This window comes from Hyposmocoma kahamanoa, unplaced genomic scaffold (assembly GCF_003589595.1).
Source record: "Hyposmocoma kahamanoa isolate Upper Pololo Valley unplaced genomic scaffold, ASM358959v1 63, whole genome shotgun sequence".
Taxonomy (NCBI): domain Eukaryota; kingdom Metazoa; phylum Arthropoda; class Insecta; order Lepidoptera; family Cosmopterigidae; genus Hyposmocoma; species Hyposmocoma kahamanoa.
The window spans coordinates 4,877,253-4,900,471 of record NW_020653851.1 but is presented as its reverse complement, the minus strand read 5'-3'; the positions used below and the strand labels follow the sequence as shown (position 1 = coordinate 4,900,471).

General features: G+C 35.8%; 1 protein-coding gene across 2 annotated transcripts in view; it reads right to left on the bottom strand.

Annotated features, from left to right (window-relative positions):
* Positions 1-22,651, bottom strand: part of LOC113229905 (ADP-ribosylation factor 6) — a 56,449-nt gene extending 33,798 nt beyond the window's left edge. Inside the window, exon 1 of one of the 2 annotated variants that reach the window (XR_003310448.1) lies at positions 22,573-22,651. The gene's annotated coding sequence lies outside the window, so the exon portion shown is untranslated. The remainder of the gene's footprint in view (positions 1-22,572) is intronic. The other variant, XM_026463597.1, reaches the window with a different exon arrangement.
* Positions 22,652-23,219: the final 568 nt, after the last annotated feature.

The window sequence follows — 23,219 nt, the reverse complement described above, 5'->3', positions numbered from 1 at the left end:
TCATGATAAAATTAATTACTGTGAGGATTTGTGTTCCACAGATTCAGAAAATGTACTAAAAGATGAAAACTGCTCTTTGTTACAAAGGCTTAAGCTTTTCAGAAAATAATTTGTGTTACTCAGCATATCATTGGAAATTAAGGAACCACTAGGGGTACTTGAGACCATAATTCATGCAACTAAATAAACATTCTCGACAATCTCGTTATTTTGCAGTCCACGAAGTATATTTTGCCGAGGTCCTATATTTCATTTTCTCCCCTTCAGACAATGTGGCGACGTAGCCTGACCAGGGAATTGTATAACAAATGATATCTGTATGTAGTGCGATTTTTTGCTTATTAATGTGGAAATGTTATTTATAACGATAATTGGTAAACTGGTACACTTTGTTGGTATTTTTGGAAAACTGACAAAATAAATAAAAAAAACGTAATAAAAGTAATGTACCTTTTTAGACGACTTCAAATAAGGAGGTTCGCACTCACTGTATTTTTTTTGTGTCTCTATATTACGCGATCACTCCGACATTTGTAAATTGATTTCGATGATTCTTTTTTTGTTGGATTATGGGTACCTACGTAGCTGTTCCATTCACGTTTGAAAAAAATATTTCACCTCTAAGGGTGACAAATTAGGGGATGAATCCTGTTCATTGAATTTCCGTTTCCGTTAACGTTAAGTTAAAAAACTTGGCACATAGATGTAATTCCAATGAAAATAAAATAGTGAAAACGGAAAAGCAAAATTTTGAGGCAGGTTTATTGTAATAAAAAAAAAGACCGGATCGAAGGAATTTTTTGTGAGTCTTCGATCTTTGTATTAATAATTATAAAAAAAAAAGAGTTATAATTATTAATATCACTAAGGTCTGAAATGGATAACCTACTGAAGCCTCCTTTCACTCGCTCTGAGATTACAAAGATTCCTTTACGATTAAGGCTGCAAAATTGTGAAACGATCTCCCATTTCAAATCCGACATTCTAAGTCGCTACCTATTTTCAAAACCGGATTGAGTAAATATCTTTTATCATGGTCCTAGTCGGCAACGTGTGTATATTTATTAGTAAGTATAAGTTTATTTAGGTATATTTATATATACATATATTTACGTAGGTATAATATACTATTATTTATGAAATATTTTATAAATTACTATGTGTCTTTATTTAATTTTAAATTGTAGTTCTTTTTTTAATTTATACAATTTAATTTTTTATATTTTTATTTTTATATTTGTAAAATTGGCACACTACGCCTCGCGGTCCGATTAGCTTTCCTCTAACTCAAAAGTTGTCTGGAAAAGATCGCTCTTAGCGATAAGACCGTCTTTGCCCACATTAGTTTTAAGTTGTTTATGTACTATTCTTGTTCTTGTGTGTGAGTAATAAAGCGTTTATCTATCTATCAAACATTGTATATTTAGTATATACTACTACAGACATGTATCTGACACCAGTCAATTGAAATGTGTCGGTGTTTTGTAGAAAGGCGAAAGCACAATTTCGAAAAAATTTTCAGTGGAACATGTTTCAGATTTTCACAACCGTTTTAAATAATTTACGACCTGTATTAAATTCAATTTTAAAACTTAAACTTAATTAAAACAACAATTGAATTTTAAAATACGACGCGAAATATTAAAAAAAAACCTAAAACATGCGCCCTGAAAAAAAAAATTCGAAATAGCGCATTCGCCCTTTCTACAATAGACCGACGGTATGTGGCTGTCAACTTTGCCAGTTCTACGTTATTTTTGTAATTTCAGAACAATATATCTGCCAGACTACAAAAAGTTTATACTATATTATACGACATAATTTAACGTCTCAGTAAAGACATTCCGCAAGAACTCTTAGCGAAAATGTTAGGTTATTTTTATGACGACGTTTAATCGTAAAAAGGCTTTTATCGCAGTTACCATTACTGCCAACTTTCAGCTTAATGGTTTTTTACACTATTACATTAATTACTCGTGAAACAAAGTTTGGAAGTACTTAAAACACCATTATGTAATCAGGGAACTTTAAAAACATTCCTACATTTTACTGATGACTACAAAATGTTGACTTTATTACCTCAGAGTCAACTTAAACAGGGATAGTTTTATTCTTTTTAACCGACTTCAAAAAAGGATGAGATTCGGGTTCTATTCGACTGTATTTTCTTTTTTTTTGCATGAAAGTTTACGCGATTACTCCGGCATTTGTGAACCGATGATGATAAACAGCCGTACACAACAAAATTCAAATTTCGCAATGAATAAATGAAAACTATATTCAAATATCAAAGCCGTCTTAGCGCGAAAACTCGCTCGCTCGCTCGCCGACAGCCTTGTTGCCGTTCAGTCAAAATGACAGTCAATGTGCGGGGCGTGGTGCGGTATCCAAAGCTAGAGAGGGGCGGCGAGTGTCCGTTAACGTTACTTTTTTATTATCTGCTTTAGGTGCCAATATCTCGAAAGTTACCAAAACGCAAATGTGTTAGTTATGACGATGAGGGAGAGTATGTCTTCAACCAATGTTTGTAATGCAAAAGGCACTCTTAATAAAGACATACTTAAGTTTAGTGCAAGTGGACATATGCTACTTTTTAAAACAGCAGTATTCAGTTACGGGAACACAGATGACGACATTAAACGATGAAAGATCATATTTGACTGGTTTTATATTAAAAAACGAGTAGCAGTAGAGCTTCTTCTGAAAGAGTTCGTCCAGAGAAGTACTGCCACTTTAGCTATTTCTGCCGCCGAGCTGTAATGTGACTATTACTACGTTCCGGTTTTGAAGGGTAAGGATAATGATGAAATAAAATTCACATGAGACTTGCTGAACTTATGTCTCAGGGTGACGGGTTTAGTGGCAGTGTCCTTAAGATCTTCGCGATTTAAAGCTCTGAAAGGCGCACGACTTGTGCGTCCCTTCGCTTAGCATTATAAAGAAAAAATTCGTATTGGCTATAGTAAATCAGCGCATTTCCAATAGACTTTTTTTTTATGATATAAACGACGAGACGAACAAGTGCGCCTGGTGGTGATCGACATGGTTATCAATGACAATTGCAGTGCTACTCAGAGCTACACGTTCTGTCCCCCATATAAAGGCCGAAATCAACCCCGTTAAGTCCACCAAAATTTGTGTGAAATATGTTTGGTTTTCTCTTTTACTCTTACATTACACATAACTACAAATAAGATCGGTATTTTTGAAAAATTACACTACTCAATTCCTAAGTTTAAAAAAGCCCTTAAAAACCAGAACGCTTAGTAATGCTCACATTAGTGCTTGACAGAAATGGGTAAGGGGGCAGTGCTTCCTTAAACGCAATTGTTTACCAGGAGCTCTACTGCTACTTAAAACAGTGTTTACTTACAAGTGTTTGTAAAATTTGTCTTGTTTTCATTCATTCTTTATTTGTGGACCTCTAATTGCCGATTGTTTTCGCCATAAACAAAGATATAAAAGTCCAATACACTTAGAGCAAGAACAAATACTGGAAATAATGTTTTCGAACACTGTGAAACCTTATAATAAGGTTTCTACATTCATTCTTTCACTATAGTTTCATGACCTTGGTCCAACAATTTATACCACGGGCGCATGAGGAGATCCCGGATTCGCTTCCCGGTAGAATCAAATTGGGAAATTAACTTATCTATATCAGCTCTGCTCTGCTGAGTGTTCTGAGAAGTGCCCCAGAGTGCATTCCGCTGTTATGGTACTATTGTATAGTATTATTATAATTAATATATTATCAGCTAAGGGATTTAATTTCTATTCTAATCTATGTTGCTTGTGAACACTCAAATGAGTGAAAACTTCTAGAAACCACTAGTTGCACAAACCGCAGGTGATTGTGTGGTTTCATCAAGAGTTGGATGTAGTTGTAAATTGTTTTGAAAACCTGCATCTTGTATCATATTATTGAAATACTATATTATACCAAAATTGATACTTGTTAAAAGATCTTTGTTAATCGAAACGTTCATATTAAATAAAATTGAAAACTGAAGACAAAGAATGTTACACCGATCTTAGCACTTACTTTACGTACGAGTTAATTCAATTTTGAAGACAAAAGCCTCAAGAAACTCCTTGAAACATTGAATGGCGTCTATAGCAACAACGACAGGCGAAATGTCGTTAACTGTGGGATAAGGGCCATCCATACCGTCACCGTCAGAAATAGTTACTGATAGTATACCATTGTTTACCGTAAATATTATCCAAAATGTGAGTCTTAACAACGAAGCATAATTTACGATTGTTCTCTACGCATTTATTTTAGTATGAAAGGGTTGTAAACCGCCAATAGGGAGCAATAATATTGTACAAAGTTAAGTTGAAGAAAGGAAGAAAGGCTGTAACAATAAACATAGTGTGAAAAAAACAGGTACAATATTAAGTAAAGAACTTACCCCGAACGGGCCGTATTTTTTACAAATATTAGTTAGGTTACTTGATTTTAAAGATATTAGATAGGTAACATGATTTAAATCGGAAACTGGTAAACGATCAAAATTAGTGGTCAAAACGAGCAGGAGTGTTCGCTTTAAACATTAAGTACAGAGTGTCGACGGAACGAAACAAAGTGAGAATGACGAGGCAAAGGAATTAAAGAACGATTCAAAATTTGAAAATAAGTAGTCAGGAACTAGAGAAAGGTGATAAAAAGGTGGTAAAGTGGGATGACGATGGAGGAGGTCGCATCGTCACAAGTACTTCTCCATTTCCACTAGCTACTACTTACTTAGGCTCACAAAGATCAAGCAAAAGTGGTGGTGGTACTGTAGTCTAGGCTCTACTCTATGAGTAGAACTACTGGCTGAGTGAATATAGTTTTGTATTTAGAATGTGTTTAAAAAAATAGGATAGAAAAAGAAGAACATCTTGGCAGATCTAGAAGTAGCCTCAAGAAGTAAATATGTGAAAAATACAATAAACATCTAATGTTGAAGTTAATCCCAGTTTATATTTATAAAGTACCTCTCTCTAACCTGAGCTACCCCCTAGGCTACAGTACCTATTTATAAAAGTAAACGAATATCCTCAGTTTTGAGCACCCTTTATGTTTACGCCACATAACCACCACGATCATTGGCTAGGCTACTGGATTTTATGGTTTCTTTGCCTCTCCAAATATTTATTTTCTTTTCAAGATTTATTATAGATATAGGAGGACATCGTCGGGGGAGTAGCGCTCGTATGACGCGAAAACATTAAATCATTGCCTATATTAGTATTTCAACTCCGGGTCTTCTGAAATCTTTCTTCCTTTTACTTTTCTCTTCGTTATTTTTCTTTTTGATCTTTGAAATGAAATGTTGATTGACAAAGTATTAAACAGCAAAGGAATTCGTTATTAACAAAGAACAATTTTTGTTTATAACCTGTTTATGTGAACCTTTCATAAAAAAAGTTCGTGGAATTACATCTATTTGCCAAGTTTTATTGAAATTACCGGAAAGTGCGAATTCGGATTCATCCACTAGTTTCTTTCATCTTTAAATGGGACCAATACGGATGGGACAGACACTAGATGACAGATGGAGTAAGGCGATAACTGAGTGGCATCTAAGGACTGAATACAGGAACATCGGGCGTCTGGCGACGAGATGGACCAATGACATCGCAGGAATTGGGGGGACGAATCTGGATGAGATTAGCACGGGATCGTGGCGCGTGGCACAGAAACTTGGAGGTCTATACTCAGCAGTGGGGGAAATCAGGCTGTATACCTATGATATGATGATGATACTGAGGTACCGAGGTACTGAGGTACTCTTACCAACAAAAAAATCATACAAATCGGTTCACAAATGTGGCGTGTGTGGTGTGCGGTTCACAAATCACATTACATACAAAAAAATACAGTCGAATTGGGAACCTCCTCCTTTTTTTGAGTCGGTTAAAAAATAAGTGATTTAAATGAACAAAATGCATTTGATTTATAACTTTTGTAACTATAGTGGAAATATAGGGTAATTTGTATTAATGTTAGACGTAACTTGTTGATGACCATCACGTCAGCCGTGACCGTGGAACCTGGGGGCCCTACTCTCGAAGCATGAAATCTGTAGTTACGCCGTTTTCCCACTGTGGGTGACCTACAGACGTGAGTTTCGATCGAACCTCGAAGTAAGGTTGTAAATGAATTACAAACCCGATAAAGCAAGTATTATTAAAATTATTTGCATAGAATGTTTACTTTCGCCGAGATTTAAATTTAAATTAACTAACTTATAACAACCTTAGGCAAGCTTTTGTCCTGGTTATAAAACAATATTAAAAAGGTATTTGAACTTTCGAGTGATGAGATTTAAGAATTATAACAATTTATACGAAAACTTATGAAATTACCTATTAACGATTTTTATCAATGGTTTTATAAACACATACATAAATATACCAAGTCGTTTGAAAAGTGAAAGCGCTAAGTCTAGAATGTAATTGTATGAAAAGCAATAATAATTAAACGATATGTGCGGTGCAGTAAATTGTAAATAGCATGCGAAAGTCCGCTTATCGCATCCCTTTGCTATGTACAATATATTTTTTTACGTAAATGGTTTGCCGACCCCGGTGGCCTAACGGTTTGTAATTATTATTTTTTGTTTTTTATAAAATATAAGTGCACAGTTGATCTCCATCTCACCTGATGGAAAGTGACGACGAAGTCGGCACACCTAAATAATGCCTATTCACTCTCGCCTTGAAAAGGCCCAAGTTATAACGTTCAGGGAACAAATCTGCAGGCAGGGAATTCCACTCCATAGCCGTTCGCCATATAAACGTGGAAGTGTAACGCTTCGTGCGAATCTTTGGAATATCCACAACATACGGGTGGAACCCAAGCCTACGTCTAGTCCCCCGGTAATGGAAAGGGGAAGGCGGAATTAAATCGTGTAATTCCATCGCACACTCTCCGTGATATATCCTGTAAAATATCGACAAGCAGGCAACTTTACAGCGGCTTTGCAGCTTCGTCTCCACTAATTCCGAGTCACCAATAAGCCTCTTGGCACAATTGTCAATTGAATCCAAAGTGGCCACGCCAGATGAGGACAACCCGGATTCAAAGACAAATTTGGGTAATGAACTTTACGAAATTGGTTCAGGTCTGGTTCTACGTAGTAGCTCTGGTATTCATAGTACATGGAGGTAATTGGTTGTGGTTGTCTGGCACAACACATAAAGCAGTTTTCTAAATAATGGTATACAAAAGAAACAACAAAATATTGTCTTATTTGTACTTTAATAACTTGCTCCACTGTATTGCAATGTTCAATGCAACAAACCAAATAATCGTCAAACTTAAAGACATTTCGTGTTCACGATAGTTAAAGTTATTATCTTCACATAAATTTCAGCGCTCAAATAAATTTGGGCTAAGTACGCGTAGTAAAAGATTTAGTGCTCCGTCAGTATGCAAGTGGGAGGCTAACTGTAGGAGTGCACTCGCGATAGCGTGCAAGAAACCTTTACGTAATGTTCACTTGGTAAAGCGAGGTTAGCCAAAGTCAGCTTTAAATAAGAATTTGTGGGTCTTAAGGGACTTTAAACCCAAACCGAGTCATTGCAAGACCGGGGTCAAAGTATTTCGGTAAAACGGTGATTGAATTCGAAGAGGGAATTCAAAGTACTTAACGTTCGAGCACCTCTTGAAAACTCACCTAGCGATTCCGATTTCTGACAGCTGTGTTGTCTCGATAGAAGTGATTCACTGCCACCATTTTATAGACATTTCATTTGACGTACACCGAGATGTACGCTCGCACAGAAGACTGTCAGAATGAGAGATGCACAGAAGAAATTTTTTTCTGAGTGTTCGATTTTTGTATCAATAATTGTAACAAACAAGTGGGGTAATTTCACAAAAAAAAAATTGAATATCAATTCAATAAAAATTTAAAATAAATACATACTTCGTTAACTAACAGTACATTAGGACGTTCCGTAAGGACATGGCAAAATCAGGTCTCACGTTTTATACTGTAATTAGTTAAGATAAGTATTTTATCTAATTATTTTTACATTTAAAATTACACATTCATACTCACAAAGACGTATTATATGAATTAATATTATAATGTTTAATTATATATTAAGCAACAATGTTATCATTCCTTGATTTTTTATTTTTTTAACATAATTTATTTTAGATTGTGAATGATGACGGTGATGGAAGGTCAAACTTAAACTGGTTTTCGTTAAACCGTTGGCAACCTTAATCCCAAAAAAATCCTAAAAACCTAAAAACATATATCTTGGTTTTCCATGTATCTTTTTTATGTACACAACCACACCCTGTACTATGAATACCAGAGCAACAGAATTCAATCTAGAGCACTTCTCAGAACACACGGACCATTTGCCAAATTGGTCCTACATGGAATCAAACCTGGGACCACTTCGTCCAGCGCTTACAGTGTAAACCGTTGACTCACCGAGATCATCATCTCTATTTCTTATTGTCTCTATTTCTTAATAAATAATTCAGCTGATATGGATGGCCCGAAGCACTTTTCAAACGTATCGCATATGTTAAAGATAAGACACATCGGAGCGAGCGCGTTCATCTTTAACTAAGTTAGACGTTTTCACCAGATGAGGTCTGTGTACCTAACATGAGATACATACAGAGCATACATACATAAGCTCACGCCCTTGTCTCATGAGATTAAAATGACAGATGTCGTTAGAGATCGCGTAAAATATTAGTAAACACATTTTTCAGCTGTCCTACCAGAACATTTTCTATTTATGCTAGTCTTCCACTTTCTATTCCTCGTATCGTAAATTTCAAGTTGATGTGTTTTTACAAACCATCTCTTAACACAAATAACCGATACCGATATAACATCGTGTAGTTTGGTGTCTTCCCACAAGCCGAAATAGACTTAAAGAGCAGTGTTAAGTAGTTGATAATAAAAAAAATGTACAATTCCTATGACTGACTGATATTGACCGAATTCTCCAAGAGAACCCTGAAACTAAAGTTTCTTCTTGCGACCACTTGGGGAATCGATTGGGACTAGAACCAAGAATGCATAACAACACGATTTGACAGTTTCGAACGGGCCCGTCTTGGAGAGTAATTATGTGAACCATCCACAGGGGGAAAACGGCGTGCTTCAAGAGTAGGGCCTCTTTCGAATCGATGGCTTATAACGTATCGCATGTCAAGTGACGTCGAAAAGGTCGCCTAGAGTGCAGGTGTCAGTCCACGAGGTCAACATATAAATGGTAGTCCTCAATTTAGCTACAGTGTAGTATTCTCTTTAACGAGAGAACTCCGCTCTACTATTATCACAAATGATAGTAACTACGTCAGGAACATCAGCTGACATGAAACCTTGCGTAATCAGATTAAGCGGAATTGTGTCACGACACATGACTTAACAGACTTTAACAATGGTTCGTTGTATGCGTAATTTTATGTTACGATGTGGTAGGTAATATGGCACAGGGACCTATTGGTTTATTACCTAAGTATTAAGTTTTAGTGTTATCACATTGTTGTAAACAGGCTTTATTTCAGAGACGTGGCTAATGGATTGTACCCCGGTTGGTAATTTTCGATACCCTGGTATACATAGTACTGGGAATTCCCTTGTTTGAAACTTGGTCATTGCATAATTATTTGGTATAATAAAAAGTTATAAGTTATTGAGAAGCGACGATGTATTTTTTAAACGCTCCAATAAAAATATAATTAATTGGTTTTTGCTTATTTCTTTAATAAAACACAGAATAATATTCAAATAAGTTACTCAAATTTGTATTTTCTTGACTGAAAATAGCAAACTATACCTATGACCTCTTACTTTTGATATTCGACAAAAATAAATTGGATAACATTTAATTAATGAACTAATTATAGATCAAGAACTTAAATGGAACTTGTCAACTTGCCAAAAATAGTCAGTCGTTTCGGTACATTTTAGTCTTATAAGCATTTTGAATTAGTGGATGACAACGCAGAACAGTACTGTAAGTATATTAGAATAAGCGAACATATAACAAGAGGCTTTCCGCTAAATTGCATTTGGTACTTCTTTTTCGCAACATCACAATAATACTCATAGTAACAGTTGATATAAAAAGGAACTATCATTTCTTACATAATAAAATGTCAATAAAATGTCACCATGTATGTTTTGGCAGCAGTAGAGCTCCTTGTAAAAGAGTTCGTGAGAGTGCGACCTTACCTATTTCTGCCACCAAGCAGTAATGTGAGCATTATTGCGTTCCGGTTTTAAAGGGTAAAGGTGGTAGTGAAATTAAAGGCACATGGGACTTGTCAACTTATGTCTCAGGGTAACGGGCGCAGTGGCAATGCCCCCAGATCTTTGAGATTTATAGCTCTAACTGGCATTGCAACAGTCATGGACACGCGTGTCGCTTACCACCGAGGCGCAGTTGTTCGTCCCGTCAATTAGTACTATTAAAGAATTAAAGAATATATATACGAATGTCCACAATAGCTATTTTCACTGTGGAAACAGGCATTAATACACACAAGTGTAAGAATGTATGCAGCACTATTTTTAGAGCACTAAACATGTCAGCGTGTAGGTTAAACAAATCCATCAAGCGAAGGTTTAAAATCTTGTTTACTGCTGTCTGTGCAAAGGCGTTTTACCCTTTTAAGACATTAACTTTTTGTTACGCTGTGATGAAAAGTAACTAGCTTCATTTTTAATGGGGTTTTTTAAAATATCAAAGTTGTTATCCGTTACAAATGTAACTTGAATGGAAATTCAACAGTGATAAAATAACACTCCCAGTAGGGCTAGCACAACAGGACGCGACTTGCACGAGTGATATAAACCGCGGGATTTCTAAGCGAAAATAGCAGTATCTCGCGCTCAATATCGCTCTCGCGCTAGTCGCGCCGTGTAGTGCTAACCCTACTGGGCACACACTGGCCCGCTACTTAGTTTATTATACGAGTTAAGAGCTTTCAGCTCTCCATTTTGTCCACTGGCGTAGTCGAGCCAATCAACGGCCAACAGCTAAATACCATTCAGAAAAAAATTTACACCTTTCCCGGTTAGCCAGTTAAAAACCCAACGAGATACTTCCATAACGATGTTTTTATTACATTGTTTTCTTATCTTAGTTATGTTTAGAATATGTATGATCTAATACCTTAACTATTAACACTATGACTCATTTGAGTGAAGGTTAGGCGGCATTACCTATAGTGTTTCATGCGGTCTTGTTGACAATATATAAAGGCATTTATTTCCGCATTATACAATTGCAAGTACGACAGTAATGTAAAGTATATATATAAAGAGGTTTTTGAAACACGTAGAAATATAACTGTTCTATTCATACAAACAGATGACTCAGAGTTGCAGGGACATATTTTATACATTACTGGTTGAACCTCGTTGCAACGCCACTGAGAGAAAAACCTGTCTTTTTTAAGTGGATAATGAAAAATAAGTACTTTTTCTGCTGAGACACATTTGATGAAACAAATGGTCCACCTGATATTTTATAATCTCAGTACAGAGTACTAAAAACACCAACCTCAAAAGTCATTCGTCCCTCACTTTTACAGGTGGAATATTTTCTTCAAATTTAAATGGGACCACTTCCGAGGTACCCTCTTTCCAACAAACCAAGAATCATCAAAATGGGTTCAGAAATTACCAGGAATCAGAGTAATCGCGTAACATACATACAAAAAAAAGTACAATCGAATTGAGACCCTCCTCCTTTTTTTGAAGTTAAAAGTATGTAATTCTCAATCCTTTTGCGAATCGTAGGTACAGCAAATCACGACGAAGTTTTATCGCAATTGGATGAATAATAACAGGCTAACAGGACACACACGGGACACACATTATTCACAGACATCACTTTACTACAGTTCCAGATGTATATGAGCTCCAAATGTTTAACTTTGCCGTCTTAAAGAGGCTAACGAAGCTTTCGTCAAAACGTGATTGTTTAATAATACTGAAAAGAATAACAATACATTTCTATTGTAATATACAATGGACGAAACGTTTATATATAAAGCTACTTATGTTAGTAAAATTGTTACTTGTAGCTGGAATTTGAATACTAGTGCCGTTTTACGAAATCGTGTCGGTGTGGAGGTGTACTTAGTTGTGGGGCCAGCAGGGACTACATTAAATAGTTATGGGAGAAGCGTTTGATCACAATCTCACCTGATGGTCAGGGACAATGCTAGCCTATGTATTTATTGAGGAACAATTCCATAGGCAGATAATTCCAGTTCTTTACTCTCAGCATTTTTTTTTATGATACCAAATCACTTGATGAACAAGTCTTGCGCCTGGTAGTAAGCGACACGCCTGTCCATAGCAGTTGCAATGCCACTCAGAGTTTTAAATCGCAAAGATTTGAGACATAAGTTGATGTCGCCTGTGCCTGTAATTTCACCAGCACCTTTATCATTCAAAACAGGAACACAGTAATGCTAACATGACCGCTTGGTGACAGAAATACGCAAAGTAACAATTCATTCCTGGACGAACTCGTTCACAAAGAGCTCTACTGCAACTAGGCATTCGTGTTTGCTTGACGGAGAGTTATCAAAATGACAGATACCACGCTTTGGCAAACAATGGACTTAATTAGCAGTGTACAGTGCTGTCGGTTGTACAAACATAAGCTCGCTGTGCACTGATTATTATTCATGTTCAAAACTATGAACAAACAATCTCACAGATCTCATACATAGAAGTAATTAACTCTCCCTAGTTGTCCGCATATCATAATATATTTAATACATAGTGAGTTCTTGAGACAGAATTAATTTCACTGTCCTAGTTCCCGCGTACTATTAAGATTCTTAGCGCAATAAGAATTGTGGGAAATATTTCTCATAATTTACCCAAAAACATTTAGTGGATTACAATGAACTTGTAGCTACAGAATATACAGCAACTATAGTCCATTAGCGTAAAAAATGCAAAGAAAAAAACCTAGTACCACTTCCCACTATGTCGTGACGACAGATTGTCGTACTGTTTACAGTGTCGTGGCTTGTATATTTAAATGAAGTTGTTCACATATAGCACGACACGATTAATGTCGTTCACGATTTTTATCGTTACAACGACAAACTGTCGTCTCAGTGGGAACAGCTAGAACGACAGTCGTCAGACGATAAAAAAAGTCACGATAAAAACGTGACGACAGATTGTCGACACGACAATCTGTCAATACACAATACATATACAATAGTCACGTTTTATTTATCGCTGTCCGCACGTATTCAATGTCAACTGCCTCCGTGGCCGAACGGTTACCATGCCGGACTGCCACGTAGAGGTCCCAGGTTCGATTCCCGGGCCGGGAGAAATATTTTTATGGCCTATATTTATTTCTCTCGTGAGTTTGGGTGTAATTTGTGGTTATCTATGTGTGTGTCCATGGCACCCGCGACACAGGGTTTCGCTAGTGCGGGGCTATGTTAAGTGTGTGCGTTATTATATATTATATTATTATTATTTACAAAAATTGTACGATTTGATATATCGTAAGAATATCAGTTGTGTGTGTGACATGCAGACTTATGTATTAGACAACTGATATTACTTACGCTGAACGCTTATGCGTTACGTACGTTAATAAACGTTTTAAGAATTAAAATGTCAAAGTTTCTTACAAACTCATTATTTTTTAATTAAAGAATCACATTTAAACTCTACTGTTCCTTAGTGACCCGGATTCCATGGCTCAAAAATTCTATTATCTTCTTAAATGATTAGCATAATTGAGGTTATCAGCGCAAAAGTGGTATTACCCACCCTTAATTTAATTTTTTTTTTAGTAATTAAATATAAATAAAAGTAGCATCCAAACATAAAACAATTTATGTAATTTAGTCTCGTTTACAGTAATATTGCTGAAAAATTAAATTAAATGTAGGTTTCACCACTTTTGCGCTGATGGCCAAAATTATTTTCTGTACGTGATTGTTATATAAAATATATTTACATTAAATAATATATTTACATAGGTATAATATATCGCTATTTATTAACTATTTGATAAATTATTGCCTTTTTTATTTTATTTTATTTTTATTTTTTTATTTACACAATTAATTTTTATTTGTAAAATTGGCACACTATGTCTCTGGCTCCGATTAGCACTCCTCAAAGGTTGTCTGGAAGAGATCGCTCTTTGAACTCCATTCTATATTATTATTTTGTTTGCAAGCAACAAAAATAATTATTACTAATTATATGTTTCTTACCACGGTATGGGTTCTTTTTGTTTTGCCGATATTTCAAGTTCTTATCAGTGGCGAGGCGTCCATATAACTCGATTTCCACCGGCTTGCCTAAAATTCCCCGTATACCTATTACAAGTTGCGCCGCGCATAACCCACACTTAAAAAAACATTTATATCACACAAAATATCACCTATTAAACGCGTAAAGCGTAATATCTTGTCCCGATGCATCTCGACCAACCAGCACGAGGTAAGCCGGCGGATCGGCGAGTTCTATTTCATTCATGAAATCTACGCGCTCCCATCAAAATATACGCACACATTCACAAAAATCCACTTTATAACATATAAAGAAACAGCGGCCGAGAAGCCGCAACAATTCGAGTTATTGTCGAATAGCGTACACTTAAATTTAAACCTTATTCCAACACGTTATAGTTTAATTTGTTTTAATGTCAGACTCGTTGCAAATTTTTATTATAATAGCAAATTAATACAAAATATGGTTAATTTCTATTTTGTAAATCTTAACGATAATTATGCTATATTTACTTGTTTCTTTCTAATAGGACTACGTAACGAATGTATGGAGAAGGTCATGGTAATTCGTAGGTAATTAAAATAACAACACTTAGCATTCATGTGTTTGTTTACAGACTTTCGTATCGCGGGTTAAAATGTAAAATTACTATTAAAAGCTATGGTTATTTTATGTGTAGAATAAGTTATCCTGTGAAATGAATTGAACCAGTATCTTGTGTCCTAAAAAGTGTTGTGTTTAAATCGCCTTTTTAACGTGAAAAGAAATTATTGTTAAAGTAAGTGGTCTTTTGTTTTTTCAGAAACTTTCGGCTTTACCAAGGAAAATTTTCACGCCTCGCGAATGGTTCTTACAGAAATTCTATTCACTATTCTTCCGTGTTCCGTCGTATTCCGCCTAATAAAAATTGGTTTTTTTTTCACACAACACGAGAATAAAGGTAGAAAAATATTTTTTTCAAAACCGTTATTCATTCGACAATTACCCGAAAAAGTACAATCAAGAGCACATCGATCTCGACACTTTGGACTTTAAGCCTTCCGCGTCCTTATCGCAAGAGTTCGACTTTAAATCTTTTTTTTTATAACATCAAGTGAGGGGAAGAACAAATCGTGGACCTGATGGTAAGCTACTCGCCTGTTCATAACAGTTGCAGTGCCACTCAGAGCTTTAAATCGCAATGATCTGAGGAGCACTGCCACTGCGACCGTCACCCTGAGACATAAGTTCTCAAGTCTCAAAAGCCTGTAATTTCACCAGTACCCTTACCCTTCAAAACCGAAACATGCTTTTGATCCTGTACAAATAGGCAAATGCGATTATTTACTGTAACCGACGCCTTGGATTAAGACGTGAAAATTATCAACTGAAATGTTAGCACTATAGTGTAATGCTTTTTTTCGGGTATAACTACTACGAACACAGACAAACAGTATATATCGCACTGCTATTACAATAGTGTTGTAACTCAAAATATGTGAAATTTAATAATTTATCATTACTGAACGTAAAATTTGATTCTTTACACGTCAAAAAAACCGTCATTGGAATATTGTAAGAATAATCAAAAGATATTCACTTAACTCAAAGTAAGACACACTTTACGTGAGCTAGTTCTGGCTAAAATAATTCTTATTCAGAAATATGAAATTATGTTTTTCCATTTTATTTTTAAATATATTTGAGAAATTGGTGTCTAATAAACTATAACATACATAAATTTTAATGTTTTTTGCGGGAAGTGAGTAATTCGTTTTTCATCGATTCTGAGAAAGTCCACTTTTTTATTTAATACACTATTGTATTAACAGTGCGATATATTGAATTGAAAAAAGTATAAATCGCAAAATGACCGCCCTAACATGTGGTAAGGGTCAATAAACTTTATTGTACGCGTCCCCTGAAGCTTATTGCGTTAACGGTAACACAAAGCGAGGGTTGATACTACAAATTACTATTTTTAGATTCAGTCTTCGACAGGAAATGTAGTCGTTTTTTTATTTAATTGATTTGTACTTCATTCATTCGTCCTTTGTTTTTTCTTTTATGATACTTAGTGAGGGCACAAAAAAATCTTGTGCCTGGTTGTAAGCGTCACGTCTGTCCATAACAGTTGCAGTGCCGCTCAAAGGGCACTGCCACTTGCGACCGTCAACCTGTGACATAAGTTGACAAGTCCCATGTGCCTGTAATTTCCCCAGTACCCTTAACATTCAAAACCGGAACGCAGTAATGCGAGCATTACTGCATGGCGGTAGAAATTGGTAAGGTTTGTTTGTGGATATATACACAGGATTACACATAATCTACACTTCCTCGGTTATAACACGATTCACAAACGTTTTATTTTTATTTTACCTCTTGACGTAAGTACGTTTATTCACAATCTACTGATGAAGTTAAAATGTCTTACCAGAGTTGTATACTCTCACGTAAAAGTGCCTGTTTACTCTTCTTACCCTTTTTTTACCTCTTAGCATTGCCATTTACGGCAACAGTCGAGGTTTAGGCATGAAAACGTTATTTCTTAACCCGTAACTAACATACCCAAGTAACAAGAAACCAAGCAGTAAATCTCATTAATCGATAGCCAATGACAAATTGGCACCTCTCTACCTACATTGGCTTTCTCTATCCTACATTCTCTAGAGTGATAGCTCAATTGATTATGTAAGCCGAACGCTATCAGGACTTCAAATGTGTATTTATAGGAACCAATATGTCAGACGATACTTGATCCATTTATGGATTCCAGGTTAAAGTGGATATGCTTAAACGGAACACGGAGAAGCTGTCGGAATTGTCAATCAGTCAATAGTAAAATATTGAGTTAAATTCGGAAAGGAGGCCAAGTTATGAAATGTGACATGATGATTGAAAACTACTGTTTCCGGATGTGAAGAGTGGAAAATAGGACAGGAGAGCACTTTGGTTCTTAGGTATTTGAAATACAGGTTATATTTTGAGTACTTAATTGATACAAGTTCAAAATTAATTTACAAAGCCATAGTCAATTTCGAGTTGGCATCCCTCTGTGACGTCATGGTAAAATAAACATGTCGCTAGTAAATTTGATCCCCTCAGACGCATGTGATAGTCTTGCGGCGCCATCGGTATTCCATTGTCATATAACATTATCATTGTTTATAGAGTATAGTTTTCAGTAGCTTTCGAGCGAGAAAGCCTTGAGAAGTAAAATAACCTTCTTCAAATAATTGATAGGTGTCTCTCGGTTAAGATTTTTTTTTAATTTGACCCTAAAGGATGTAGGACGGTTCGAAATTTTTATGACTAAATACTAGAGATGCAACGAATATTCGGCAACTATTCGGTATTCGGCCTATTCGGCCAGTTTTTTCAGTATTCGGTATTCGGCCGAATAGTAAGTAGTATTCGGCCGAATACCGAATACTTAAAAAGTAGCAAATATCTTATAAAAGGGAATAAAAAAAAACAATTTAATCGAAACATTTAATTATCCAACAATCATTAATTGCGAAAACAAGAATACATCAGTATTTTTAATATTTAAAATTAATTAAAGGCAAATTGTGGTGAATAAAGACAAGTTTTTCGGCATTTGTTGGTAAGAGACGATTGCGCTTTTCTTCATATACAATACCTGCTTCTGAGAATAGTCTCTCACTGTAAACACTAACACGTACCGCATCAAAACGTGTCCTAACTTGTTAGCGTCGACGTCAATTATACTGGATCACCCGCCGAATATTCGGCGGCCGAATATTCGGTATTCGGCTGAAAGCGCCGCCGAATATTCGGTATTCGGTATTCGGCCAAATCACTATTCGTTGCATCTCTACTAAATACACTTTAGGGTAGTGCAAAATAACGTCTCGTATTTATTGGATAGTCAGTCTGATCATAACATCAGTTTTGGATTGAAATAAGAGCAAAAACAATCCTTGCTATTGACAAGTGTGACATAAACAAAGAAAAACAAAGACAAACCGCGAACACGTTTGTCCTACTTACCGAAAGCAACCGCGACATTCGTGTCTAATGAAAAATAAACTGTAGAAAGTCCCAGTGAAATACAAAATGACAGCGTTGTCATTCGATATCTCGTCACTTCATTAGCTTCGGAACTTTTAAAGACGACTATCTTAATACGTCAAGAATGTCAAGTCTGGTAAAGGACTGGCATCGGGTTTGGAATTCTTTTGCTATCAAGTGTTGGGCGTCTAATTACCGGTTCAAATGACAGCGAAATGTATGTTGGACTAATTTGACCAACAACTTTAAGGGATAATGAGCTAGGGCTAACCACAGGAACTACCTGCTGAGTAGACCACTTTAAAAGTTGTTCTCGTCATTGATCACGGAGGCATCTCCGTGTCAATTTTTAACCTAATGCACGGGCCGGAAATGAATGGCTCAAGCGTATGGTAATACTGGAAATCCTTACTTCTAAATAATTCGAAATATATTATTGCGTCAGCATGTATCAAAAATAGGCAATACGTACATGAGTTGTCTACCCGCCTACAATGTTAGCGAAGCTTTACGATCCCGTTCCTGAGAAACTTATCAAACATTCCCGTTAGTTTTGTATCCGAGTTTCGTTTTTTGTTTTCTCGCAAGAAGCCGTAAGTTCGTCTGGTGTACGATTAACAACCATACGTTTTCATTTTTCCCTGCTTTCTTACAGACAAACTTAAGTTGTTAAAATTTGAAGAGTGACAAAAAAAAACTCAGTTAACATAACAATAGAAAACATAGGTATACTTTTTCTGGCACAAACTTTTAGAAGACATAAACATAAAATTGCACAAACGTTCATTAAATTTAACTGGTTCAGTAAAATCATGCTGAATCTGGTTTTATTTTGATAGTGTAATGCATTGTAATGACTCATTAAACTTATCTTCAACTCGCTGCTTCGTCGCGTTTGACGCGTTTATAACTGGGAATCTCTTTACGGTGAATATTAACGTTTTACAGATGGTAGACTGAAGTTTCTCGTCTTTGTAACCAAAGCGTTACTTTCTCCAACAAATAAAAACATATCATGAGCATCGTTAAACATTTATCAATGGAAGTTTAACTCGACAGCAATCTTGTACTTGAGATTCAAAGACAGGTAGGTGTAAAACGCAAACACGGGTAGACACGCGTCGCCATGTGAATACAGATTACAAACATGGTAAGGTCAATTACTGTCAATATCCGGGGAAGGATATCCTTTATTACATAATTTTTTACCAGAAAATTAGCCATAGTTAGGGTGAGCATTTGAAAGGGTCTTGCTTGATGAATGTTTGATGGTAATTTTATTTACTAGTTGGGTCAGTTGTATGTGCCGAAAGACAGATTATTAAATTTGATTAACGAATTGTAAAAGACAGAAATGAGTGGAGAAAGCTCAAGGAATCACCGTTATGTCGTCTGGAAGAGGCCAATTCGCTGCCCTAAGTTTTAACAGTAAATTAGCAATTGTTCTAGAGGGTCAGTTGCTCAAGATTTAAATTCAAACCTGTGCCGTTTACGATAAAAACGGCCCAAAGTACACAATATCATGCTTGATGTCCTCTTGACTGTACATACTAGAAGGTAGAAAAAAAATCGATTTTTATACTAAAGGTTACAAATACAGCTTCTGCGTAATTGGAAGACAAATCCGTTGTAGCGACCCGTTTAATTCTAGCAAATAGTGGAGATCTATGTTTGAATAATCTTCATGAGAAATACATTAACCACAAATATATACTCTAAATGATAAATGGGTACAAACGTTTATTTACAAAGAGCAATCCCCAAAGTTTCTTGCTCATTCTTCTCAGAGGAATATGCCTTACGAATGAGCAGTAGAATTTAATCAATATGACAATTTCAAGCGTAATTTGCTTACCTATGAAATCAAGATTTTTGAATTGATTAAGCATTTATAGGAGACAGTATGGCACGAAGTACGTTTAAGGTTAATAAGTTAGAATTGCGAAATCCGACGATTCATCAAGAATTAATTATTGGAAGACCATTATTAATCACGACTGTATTAATGAAGTTCGGGGGGTTTCAAATAAAATAAAGTATTTTATTAAGTCATTTAGTGTTTAGATTCAGATTACAAAATTATTTCGAAATAAAATCTTAATGTTTGTGAATTTGAAATTTTTGGAAAATTAATATGGTTAATTTTGCGTGCTATAAAATGTAACATGGACACTGCTATAATTGATGAAATTTTTGAGTGTGAGTTCCGGTGTGACACTAGTGCAGTGTAAAAATTTGGCAACATTACCGACGTGTACGGAATGAGTCCAACTATCGAACGCACTGCGTATCTAATTTACCTGACCACGCAGTGGAAATTTTTACCCGATAAATGAGCCTAGTGATTGATCAGAACTTAACCCGTTCATGGACAGTACTTAAAAAGTACCGCACACAAAAATGTCACAATTATTGTTTGTGCCGCAGTGCTTATCAATATAAAATTCCCAAGGAAAAATCATTAAATTTTGTCAATAAATTGTTGATATTTCTCGATGGAGAAGCAATAGGCGGCAACTACACTAAAAGCACTTGGAAATAGCACTCTAAAGTATGTTGTTGGTTTTTGGAGACCCATATAGAGGAATCTGGGTACTCTGTGCTATCTTTTTGTAGCAGTATAGCTCCTTGTAAAAGAGTTCGTCCAGGGAAATACTGAAACCTTACCTATTTCTGCCGCCAAGCAGTAATGTCCGCACTACTGTGTCCGGCTTCGAAGGGTAAGGGTGGTAAATTACAAGCACATGACGTCCCATGTGCTTATAATTTCACGTGAGATATATACTGTTTGTCTATGTGTTCGTAGTAGTTATACCCGAAAACAAGCATTAGACTATAGTGCTAACATTTCAGTTGATAATTTTCACGTCTTAACCCAAGGCGTTGGTTACAGTAAATAATCGCATTTGCCTATTTGTACAGGATCAAAAGCATGTTTCGGTTTTGAAGGGTAATGGTACTGGTGAAATTATAGGCACATGGAACTTGTCAACTTATTATGTCTCAGGGTGATGGGCGCAGTGCCAGTGCACCTCAGATCGTTGTGATTTAAATATCTGAATGGCACTGATACTGTTATGGACAGGCGTGTAACTTACCGTCAGGCGCACGACTTGTTCGTCCCGTCACTTGATATAATAAAAAAAATTTCTGATGTTTAACTTTACGGTATACGCCATTACTGCCCGTGAACGGGTTAAAGTGAATAATAACAAGTTGCGAGCTATTGTTGAAACTGATCCTTCGGAAACTATGGGACAATTAGCAGCATGGTCCGATGTCTTGTATACGATTGTGTGATGAAATCGCTCTGAGAGAAATTATGACATTCTATGTGAATTTCTAACCTATTTATATATTATGTCGAATGCATACTTCGCCTTTTGAAATCTATATTTCCATTACGAAAATACGAATAAGCAGTTTTTTATGCTAGATCAAAAGAGGCAAATTATTCAATTAGTTAATTACTGCAGTGAATTCATCATCATGACGTGGCAGAGTGTTTACTTATCGAGCAACAATGTGGTAGAGGCGTGGAATAAACTGCTGGAAATTGTAGTTTCAGTTAAATAATTATTTATATCCAAGAAAAACTTATTTAGTACAGGATAATTGATATTTGTGTTAGATGTTTTATATTATTGATTTCCACTCTCTTCATTGATCGTCGCAGAATACCAGTGTCGGTTTGTTATGCCTGCCCAACCCGCAATATCGTCGTCTTAAAGTGAATACCTTGTATGTGATTTCTATGTAATTTTTCAGGTCGAAAGTAAAAATGTGGTGTAAAATGTAGTAAACGCAATAACATTTGTAGTTAGCATATTAATTTGTTAAATTATACCTCTTCCAGATACTATATTACTTTAATAATAAGAAGAAGAAGAAGAAGAAGAGCAAAGTTTTTATCTTTTTCTACAACAAAAATCAGTAAAAACGAGAAATGTGAACACGCGTATGTATGCGAGGTTTTCACTCTAAGGCGAGGATATGCAGTCTAGAATATTTTGTATCTTAATGGTTAGTAGTTAAGTCTTAATTCATATTTCTTACAAGAAAATTAAACCAAATAAATACTTTATCTTTCTGTCAAATTGTGAAGGACACCAAGATAAAAGTGCTTAGTTACTTCAACATCTTGTCTGATTATTTTGTAGTACAATGTATAGTAACCGAGCTACTAATATTATTTATTGATTTGTCATTGACAACTGAGATTGCTACTATTTTTTTATAGATTTTATGAGCACTTAGTAACAGTTGTGAAAAAAAGGCTTAGACTTACATCAATAAACCGCCAACACACCGGAACCATTCCACACTGTTGGATCCACGATTCTATCACAGCAGTGCTTATCTAACGATACGCACACATAACCTGGAACAATGGAGGGTTATGGTTAATTTTTATGTTACATTTTAGCTTTGTGGGAAAAAACAGATTTGAGGTCAGATGTCTTGGCAGAATGATGATGATAATAAAAATAATAATAACGCACACACTAAACATAGCTCCGCACTAGGGAAACCATGTGTCGCGGGTGCCATGGAGACACACATAGACAACCACAAATCACACCCAAACTCAAGAGAGAAATAAATGTAGGCCATACAAATATTTCTCCCGGCCCGGGAATCGAACCTGGGATCTGTGCGTGGCAGTCCGGCATGGTAATCGTTCGGCCACGGAGGCAGTTAAAAAGAATGAGGATGAGCAACGCGTGATATTCGATGTTGAATATTCTTAAGTTAAGGCGATTGGCATACGTACGTATATATACGTTGGACATGAAACCATTTCTCCGGATGTAAATAGTATTTGTTTTTTGAATACTTTCAAGGCTCTGGTAAAGAGGAGATTATTCTCAAAGCAAGAAATCCGCAATTATGGCCGTTTTCGCACTATGAATGACTTGAGTTTCAATCAGGGCT